Below are 10,559 nucleotides of genomic sequence, written 5' to 3' on the forward strand. Positions count from 1 at the left end.
AAAAAAAAAAAAAAAGTTTGCTAGAGATAGTATTTTAAGTTCATTTCTGCTCTGGAACAGGCCTCTGCAACATATTTTTTTTCCTTTGGTTCCAAGGACTCACACTCAGTCTCTGTGGCAGGGAGGGCAGCCCTGAGGTCACCCGTCAGAGGGCCAGGGGAGGTCAGGGGCCGCCTAATCATTCCCAAATGCTCTTGCAAGTAGCATAGGTTTGAACGCTGCATTGTTGCTAGGGGCCTGGGGCCCGCACGGGAGAGGAGAGCTGGGGGAGCTCTCTCTGTGGTTCAAAGGCAGCTGCTCTGGTTTCACTACTTGATGTTTCAGTCCTTGAGTCTGTCCTAAATTCAGTTCCCACTGTCCCATGTGCGTGGGAGGTAGGAGAGAGGAGAGCTCGGGGAGCTCTCTCTGTGGTTCAAAGGCAGCTGCTCTGGTTTCACTACTTGAGGTTTCAGTCCTTGAGTCTGTCCTAAATTCAGTTCCCACTGTCCCATGTGCGTGGGAGGTAGGGGGTTGGGACTTGGGACCACCACTCTGTAACGCAAAGCTGCCAACAGAGCTGATTCACAGTGCCTGGAGCTGGAAGACCCTCAGGATTAGCGTGAGAGGCTGAAAAGGCTCCTGACTGCTTTCAGAAGCCAGCGAGCATTTATCTAGAATGCCCAGAGCCAGTGAAGGATGCACCTTGCCCAGAACCAGCCAAGAGCTCCTCACTTCCAAGCCCCGTCAGGATGCTGTGGAGTGTAGCTGAAGGCAGGACACTGGAATTCAGAAATGAACCCCCAGTTCTGGCTTACCCAAGGGTGGAGTAGGTATTTACTAGATAGTGTGAATTGAAAAGGAAGTAAAAGGTCTCAGATGGTCCCGCACAACAAATATCTCCACTGATACCTGAAAATCTACCATAAGTATGATGTAAATTTGTATTTATTAACATGGAAGGGTATGTTAAGATACATTCAATGCAAAAAGCAAGCTTCAGAATATTATATAAAGTATGGCCCTATCTATATATGGGAAACACATACACACTCACGCATGCATGCACAGGAAAAATGTGGAAGAATATACATCAAAATGTTAATAGTAGTATCCCTGACTGGTGGAATTTCAAGTGATTGTTTTTCTTTTCCCTTTTTTTGGCATTTTGGAATTTACTTATGCTACACATACTTTTCTTCAGTAATTTTTTTTCAAAGAGAAAATCTAACATTCATGAATCATTTCTTTAGTTCAGTATTTTCCAAAATACGGTTTAGAAAACACCAGCATCAGACTCAGAAAGCTTGCTGGGAATGGGGGCAGGGGAGACCCTGAGAAACAGCACTTTAAGCACCTTCTCCAAGCAATTCTAATGTAATGTAATCTTCCTGTTAAGGACTGAATGTGTCCCCCCAAATTCATATGTTGAAATCCCAACCCCCAAGGTAATGGTATTAGGAGGTGGGGCCTTTGGGAGAAGGTTAGTCTCTTATAAAAGGGGTCCAGAGAGCTCTCTCAGCCTCTCTCTAGCATGTGAGGCTACCATAAGAAGAGGCCAGTCTACAGTCTGGAACAGAGACCTCGCCAGAACCCAGGCATGCTGGCACCTGATCTCAGACTCCAGCCTCCGGAACTGTGAGCAATACGTTTCTGTTGTTTTATGAGCCACCCCGTCTGTGGAACTTCATTGCAGCTTCCCACACCATCTGAATGGATGCTTGCTTTCTTTGAAGGTTTGGCACTATGGTGAGACACTTCATGTGTGACCCCTCAACCCCACTGTCCTGGACCTGCTTTCCTTGCTGACCCTTCCCACATCCTTACCTCCTTTCTATAAATTCCCAGGAACCAGAAATAACCTATCAACCCGACCCCTGGCCGCATAGACCAGGCCTCTGCCCCCAACCATCTGTCCCCGGGTAAAGCTCCTGCAATCCTTATTCTTCCCCTCCCCATTGCTCTAGTCTCCTCCTTTCCTTCCCTAGACTCTTTTGGCTAGAAGAACTAACTGCATAGGCTGCTTTGCATAATTATATAACCCAAGTGAGACTAAAGCTGTAAACCAAATTAAGTGTGCCTACAGTCAGTAGGCACAGTAGTGGAATCGTGGGGTGAGTCTAACCTTGCTCCTTGCTACTCATGTGATCCTAGGTAAGCTATTTAACCTCTCTAAGACTCAGTGTAAAATGGGGATAGTCATGCCTACTTCATGATGTTGTTGTTACAAGGTTTAAAAACAAGATCATGTATCTATGCGAGGCAACTGTGCCCAACAAAAATAAGCTATCACCAACCTAAACAAAAAATCTCATAAAAAATCTGAGACAGTACTTCTCAAACTCCCCAGGGAGTTTAGTAATAATGCACATTATTAAGTTTCCTCCCCATATGCTGTAGATTGTATGCCCCTCCCCTCACCCCAACCTCATTGCTGTTTAGTCCCCACTGTAACTGTTGAGGGTGGGAGATCCTATTATGGTGATGAAAGGTGGGGCCTTGAAGAGGTGATTAGATTGTAGGACCATGCCACAGTGAATGGATTAATAATGGTGGTCAGGGGCTTAGTTCTGAGGGCTTTAAAAGGAGAGTGTGTGAGGAGCTATTTCTCTCTCGGTCTCTTTGCAAAAATGCCATGTGAGACCCCCGGGTCACTGTTGCCACCACCAAGGCCTTCACCAAATGTGTTCCCTGGACTTTGGACTTCCGAGCCTCCAAAACTGTGAGCAGTAAATTTCATTTTCTTTATAAATTACCCAGTTCCAAATATTTTGTTATAAGCAATAGAAATGGACTAACACACCAGATATTCCAAATGAGTCCCTCTGTGGTTAGGACCCAGGAAACTGATACTTAGCAACTACCCCAGGTGATTCTGATTACACTTTGCAGGTGGTCCCAGGTCACACTTGGAGAAAAACTAGTCTAAGACGTTCATGAGCAACACAGAAATAATTGCAATTACTCAATTACCCCTACTATAGCAGTTTACTTTCAAGTAGTCAGCTATTCATACTGCATGGTCATAGGCTGGCTGACATTTGGCTGGTCTAAGCTGTATGCAGGTCTGTTCCATGTGTCTCTCATCCTTCTTGGACCACCAGGTACCCAGGGCACATTCTTCTTATGTCGCAGTTACTAACGTTCCACCAGATGAGCAAGCACATGGCCACACCCAACTTCAATGGCTGGGGAGGAGCAGACATCATGCCCTGCATCAGAGGTAGGAGTGGAAGATAGATGCTTGTTTCTGTAAACCAGGAATTGGCAAACTACAGCCTACAGGCCAAATCTGGCCTGCAGCCTGTTTTTGTAAAGTCCATGGGCTAGAAATGGCTTTTACATTTTTGATGGGTCATAAAGAAAAACAAAGTGGTATGTGACAGAGACCATATGTGGCCCACAAACCCTAAAAAATTTACTACATGGCCCTTTAAGGAAAAAGTTTGTTGATCCCTACCATTTGCCATCCAAATGTCAAGGGTCTTTTTTGTGCCTTGAAGTACTACACAGATAGAGGTGGGTAGTTTCATGTTTTTGTTTGTTTTTAAGTTAAGGGGGATTTAAAGATATTTCTAAGGCATGGAGCAGAAGCCATCGGAAAGGAGGAGGGCAATAGTTGGAAAAACAGAAGAAAGCAATGTCCATTAAAGGAGAATGGTCTTGAAGAAGGGTCCTTGAAGAGGAAGGTACAAGGGAGGAAAAATATCTTTTTCTCTACCCATCTGAGGTTCACGGCTGCAGCCTCTATAACAAAAGACAGATTAACAAGAGAAAAGCGCACATAAGTATTTAATGTAAGTTTTACATGACACAGGAGCCTTCATAAGGAAATGAAGACCCAAATAAACAGTTAAACCTGAATACTTTTATGCTAGGCTCAAAGAAGAGTGGACAGTTGTGAAGAAATTTGATAGGAAAAAAATGTGTGATCTAATGGTAATAAACCGAGGGAAGCTTGGCAAGGCCTGTTTGTTCAGATTCTTCTCATATTCCTGCATCTTCAAAGATAAGGGTGTTCCTTTTCTCCATTATAAGGAAGGCACTTCTCACATGAGGGTCTTATGACCTGCTTCAGGGCATCAACCTGGAAAAAGATCCTGAGGCACTGATAAAGTATCAGAGAGTTTATTTGAGCCAATATGAAGACTGCAGCCTGGGAAGACACAGATTCCTTGAGTCACATGTTGCAATGCGCAGGTTGGGTTTCATTATTTTTATAATCACAGAGAAGTGAAGAACAGAGGGGAGAAAAGGGGCCAGTCCCTTAATCAGCACGTCAGTTTTTCTGTTGGTTGCATAGCATTATATGAGGTGTATTAGTCCGTTTCTGTTGCTTATAACGAAATACTTGGAACTGGGTAATCTATAAGAAAAGAAATTTATTGCTTACAGTTCAGAGGCTAGGAAATCTAAAGTCTAGGGAACACATCTGGTGAAGGCTTTCTTTGGTGGTGACTTCAGGGATGGAAGAGTATTGCGAAATGGCAGAGCAGAGAGAGACTAACCTCCTCATTTACTCTCCTTTTAAAGTCCCCCAAACCATGCCCATGACCACCATTTTTAACCCACTCACCAGGCATGTTCCTACAGTCTAATCACCTCTGCAAGGCACCACCTTTCAGTGACCATAACAGGATTTCCCACCCTGTTAACAGTTACAGTGGGGATCAAGTTTTAGGGGGACACTCAATTTAAGGAACAAGAACTACTTCAAAAAGTTCATGGAAAGATTTGTATTATCTTTTAATTCTATTTTTCCACGAATTTTTTGGAGTAACCTCATAGAGACTGAGTGTTTCTCAGTTGCATGTCAGATACAAATGTATGACTAAGGGTCACAAGATACATTTTCAGTATTCCTAAGTTAATACAACTTCTTTAGGCATTGGTAAGTCTGGTTTTAGGTTAAAATAATCTTGTAACAGTTTCAGAACGTGTGGATGTGGCTGTCGCCACATTCCAGATTCCCCCAGTCTGTTAGGAATCTAGCTGACCTCAGTCAGAACAGACTTCTGGTTTCTCAAGGAGAAGGTGAGAAAATCCTTCCTAGTGTTAGAAACTTTCAGGGGAAGAAGGGCCGGGGAAGGTCAGACAGATGTTCCTGCCCATGTTCTTTCTCAAATTCCTTCAACTTTTAAATATTTGGGGGTAGCATGTCCTGAATCCAATCAAAGGGCCACCTTCTTCTCTAAGGCTTATGAAAATGGAGAAGACACTGGGGTGGGAAGAGTGAGATAAAGTTGTAATATAATTGTCTAGGAGAAAAAGAAGAAACCAAAAAAGGACAAAGCAGGATTGTCTGTGGGGCAGGATTGCCGAGGTATTAGGTGTTAGGAAAACCTGTCACAGACTTGGAAATGGGCAAGAGAATTCTGGTGTCCTTGTGGTGTCTGGTAAAGTGCTGGGTGTTTCTAGTGGAGTTTCCAGGAATTATTGGACTCTATGGGGTTTGTGCCTTGGATCATTTTTGATTGACTAATCTATTTAAAAACACTGTAGAGACAGAAGTTAAGTTGTAGAAAACTGACAACATAAATTTTCCTTGTCCATAGGAATGTACAGATTCCTGCTCATGGCAATGCAAAGGAATCATATCCTACAGAGAACAAAAATCTCTGTAAGTTTAAATTCTGATTTGAACCAGTTTTAACATCTTACTGGTTTCTGCATTAACCAATGAGTTAAATAAAATCTTTGACACATGTTCATTTTTTATTTTCATGAGAGGATTTCACTTTTCTGAAAATTAGAATTTAACACAGGTTTTAAAAAACAACAAAATAAAGAGTCTTGGAGATTAAAAACAAAACACAAAAGATAAGATGATCTTGGGCCGGCCCGTGGCTCACTCGGTAGAGTGCGGTGCTGATAACACCAAGGCCCCGGGTTCGGATCCCACATAGGGATGGCCGGTTTGCTCACTGGCTGAGCGTGGTGCTGACAACACCAAGCCAAGGGTTGAGATCCCCTTACCGGTCATCTTTGAAAAAAAAAAAGCAAGAAGAAGAAAATTTGAAAACTATCTTTTAACAACATCTAAGGTGTCTCATATGATAGTCACTCCAACACTGTGGGGTCATGTCTGCTGTCATTCGTATGCCTTCAGATGATTTTTAAAGTTTTACAAGCTTGACATGCTCCTTCTACAAACATTTGGACACATGGTTTGTGCCACACATTATTCTGGAACGAAGAAAAGAAAACTACTACTTGCATATTGCTTTACCAGTTCTAAAAGCTATTTAGCACCTCTGTAAGATAAGAAAAGTGATAGTAATGCAATAATTCTCACAAACACATGCAAATGAATTTTGTTTAAAAAATTATCTTTAAAAACAAGAAGAAGAAGGGGCTGGCCCGTGGCTCACTCGGGAGAGTGCGGTGCTGATAACACCAAGGCCCCGGGTTCGGATCCCACATAGGGATGGCCGGTTCGCTCACTGGCTGAGCGTGGTGCTGACAACACCAAGTCAAGGGTTGAGATCCCCTTACCGGTCATCTTTGAAAAAAAAAAAGCAAGAAGAAGAAAATTTGAAAACTATCTTTTAACAACATCTAAGGTGTCTCATATGATAGTCACTCCAACACTGTGGGGTCATGTCTGCTGTCATTCGTATGCCTTCATTCTGAGGATGACAGAATTGAGGAACTGAGAGCTTAAGGTCACAATAGCAGAGAGTAGCAGTCAAGGCTGGAACTTTGGAAGTCTTCTGACTGCAACTCTTCTGTCACCGCAACTCTTCTATTGTTGTTAAAAATAAAAATAAAAAAGACACCATGATCACATTATTTATTTGCTCATCAATGATGAACATATGAACTGTGACTCAATAAGCCAATGGGCCTAACGTTCCTGGGCACGTGATGGCTCATGCGAAGGGTCCGGGCGTCAATAGGAAACTGGAATCTACTTTTTTTTGTTCTTCTTTAATAGGTCATCAAACCAAAATTCTCACAAGCTGAATTCTTCAAAATTTATTTATCTATTTTTTGTGCATCTGGCCAGCATGGGGATCCGAACCCATGACCTCAGTATCACAAGGCTGTGTTCTAACCAACTGAGCTAACCAGCCAGCTCCTGCTGTGATCTTACTGCTTTGTTTCCACTGCTGATAAACCCTCCTCTCAGGTACATTAGGATTGTAGGTGGTTTCACTCAGAAGGGCCCTGCACCTTTCTCAGGATGGACACTTCTTTTCCACTAGCAGCCCAAGATGTAATGAATACCTGTAGGGTATGAGTTAGACATTGTGCTGGGCGTTTCCCAAATCCCACCTAGACAACAGCCCATAACCCCTACAGTCATTCAGGCAGCAAGCATTAATTACAGAAGAGTAATAGCATTAGTGATTCAAATATGAAAACAAAGCAACACAGGATCTCTGCCTCAACTAGCAGAGTCTAATGGAGAGCCTGACAGACAGACAGACAGACAGACAATTACAATCCACCCTGCCAACCAAGGGTTGGTGGGAGCATGGAGAAACCCGTCTCTGCAGTGTGTTTGAGAGAATTATAGAAAGCTCAGTAGAGCGAGAGTTTATGTTGAGACCTAAAGAATAAGTAGGAATTCGCCTAATAAAGAAAGGAGGGGATGTCCAGAAGCATCTAGACAGAAGTGCTGTAACAAAGGGAAAGAGCACAAGGTATCCAGGAGGCAGCAAACAGCCCAGAGTGTCTGCAGCAATCGGTATGTAGGGAAGATTTCCAAATATGGAACTAGATAGGTAGGCAGCAGCAAGTCATGGCAGGTCACGAGGAGAAAACTTCCCTGCAGGCAACCAGTGAGAGAGACAGGGAAGCGAGGCCTGAGCATTCATTCTGCATAAAAGTTTCCACAGGATACCATCAAGGAAAGATAGAGGCCCCTTCAAGGACACAGTCGTACCCTGATGACTGACTCAATACCAGGCCCATCCTCAATTTCCTACCCATATCCACACCCCAAAATAAGTTCCATGGTACTCAAGATAAAAACTCAGTGGATGGAAGCTAAGGCATTGATTTGCACAATGTAAATATTTTCTGTTGCTGGCTAATTTCTTTGTGGTCTGAGGTCTCCGATCCTTTGCAATATTTTTGTTTGGGAAGGAAGAGGGCAAATGTTCTGTGAAGCTGAAGGAGAGACACACTGTCATGGCAAAGCAAACTGTTCATATAGCAACATTAGTTGGCATGGATGTTTTTGCCAACCATTTATCAAGGTTTTGGAGGTGCCGATTGCAGGATGCAAGTGGCCTCCTTCTGAGTAATGTTTCTGGAGACCTCTCAGACCACAGTTCGGCGAGCACAGGTTCCCTCACCTCTTCCCATCTGCCATTGCGCCTCCATCCCCACCCCTCACCCCTCATGACATCCTCATCCATTGGGGGTGGGGGTGGGGGGTTGGGAAAGAGTCTGCAGAGATGAAAAGAGAAGGAATTAATCTGTTCCTAAGAGAGGGCCTGCCTCAGCTGGCTGACAGCTTAATCTCCCCAGGGTTCCTAAACATTCCTTTTATTTTAATGTGCTGGCTTTTCATAAAGCACTGTTGAAAAGAAACACGATTTTGGATAATTGGGCAGTAGCAGCGTCTTTTAAAGCAGAGAGAATGCAGTCTGTTAATGGTATCTGTGATAAACACCATAGGGTACAGCTCATTAATTGTTAGGAAAAAGGAGCATTTAGACCTCTAGCCTCACCTTAACTCAATTCTCACCTCTTGGTTTTTTCCCACTGATTTTGATGTCAGAAAGGAAGGAGGAATCGCTCTCCTATACATTCTCATCCCTCTGTACAGCATCTTTGGGGCCCCAGGACCACCTAAATGTCGGGGCCATGCTGTCATTGTAGCCACCAGCCCAACCCGGCCACCACCCTCATCACAAGCAGCCCATTGTCTCCCTCTCCTCTTGAACATCTCAGGAGCAATTTTTCAGTGATTTTCCATGCCCTGTCCTTAGGCCTTTAATCCTGCATTTCTCTGCATGTCCCCACAAGATTAAAGATTTTTTTTTTCTTTTTGGTGGCTGACTGGTACTTGGAGACTAAAGATTCTTTTTTTTTTTTTTTTTTTTTTTAAAGATGACCGGTAAGGGGATCTCAACCCTTAGCTTGGTGTTGTCAGCCCCACGCTCAGCCAGTGAGCAAACCGGCCATCCCTATATAGGATCCGAACCCATGGCCTTGGCGTTATCAGCACCGCACTCTCCCAAGTGAGCCACGGGGCCGGCCCAGTGAGACTAAAGATTCTTGAAGGCAGCATCTATGTCTCTAGTTGATCCAGCCCAATGCCTGGCTCTTGGAAGGTTGTATTCATTTTCCACTGCTACATAACAAATTACCACAATCTCATCTGTTTAAAACAGCACCTATTTATAAACTTCCAGTTCTGTAGGCCAGAAGTCCAGGCAGGTTCAGCTGGGTTCTCTTCTCTGGGTATCAGAAGGCTGAAACCGAGATGTTGGCTGGGCTGGGCTCTGGAGAAGAAGCCACTTCCAAGTTCATTCAGATTGTTGGTAAAACTCAGTTCTGTGCACCTGTAAGACTGAGGTCCGTGTTACTTTGTGGGCTGTCAGCTGAGAGTCACTTTCAGCTCCTAGAGGCTGCTTTTTGGTCTTTCCATGTGTCCCCCTTTTTCTTCAAACTAGGAAGGTACATATAATCCTTCTCAAGCTTTCAGTCTCTCTGATTTCCCCTTTGGCCATCAACCAGATAAAACTTTCTGCTTTTAATGGACTCATGATCAGATTAGGCCCCCCCAGATAATAATCTCCCTTTTGATTAACTCTAAATCAACTGATTAATAACTTTAATGACATCTACAAAATCCCTTTTTGCCAGATAATGGGACATAATCAGGGTGTTTCTAGACGCTGGGATTAGGACAGAAGATGTACTGGATGTGGGGTATTTTAGGATTCTTCCACCACAAAAGGTCTCAGTATATATAATAACAAGAATTGCTGGGGTAGGAAGATCTCCACCCGTGCAGTTTCTGTCCGCCCTCCTTGGCATGACAAACTTCACCTGGTGTCTGGCCTGCTGACAACTGTGAAGATCTAACTGGGTGCCACGATCCCAACTGGGCACCTTGTGTACATAGTAGAAGGAGCTGATGTCCCCAGCACCTGCAGCTGACCTCCTCTGGCTTGTCCAGGACTCACCTAACACATAGGCTCACCAGCCACACTCAGAGACTCTGCTCTCCTAGAGTGCGACAGAGATGGTTCGGGGTCCTTTGGCTTTAAGAAGCACCATTCCTCCTTCCCTAACCTCATCCCCTAGAGCCTAGACTCTGGACTGGACTGGGGTACTTGCTCAACAGTAAATCCTTTCTATTAACCCCCCCCAATCCTCGGTCTCCTGGTCTTTTGCTTTATTTTTTGTCTTTTGCCCAGAGGCCTCCCTGATCTGATATCTTTGTACCCATTTTGTGTGCCCTGTCCTGTATGCATGGCTCCATCCCTTCTCCTCTCTTTTGTAGCTCTTGAAAGTCTTTCTTCTCCACCTGCAGGCATGAGAGTCTCCCACTCCCCACCCCAGATGCCACTATTTCTATTTCTCAACACAGGTGTCTTTTTCTGACTGTATCTCAAGGG

Source organism: Galeopterus variegatus, unplaced genomic scaffold (genome assembly GCF_000696425.1).
Source record: "Galeopterus variegatus unplaced genomic scaffold, G_variegatus-3.0.2 Scaffold2806, whole genome shotgun sequence".
NCBI lineage: Eukaryota > Metazoa > Chordata > Mammalia > Dermoptera > Cynocephalidae > Galeopterus > Galeopterus variegatus.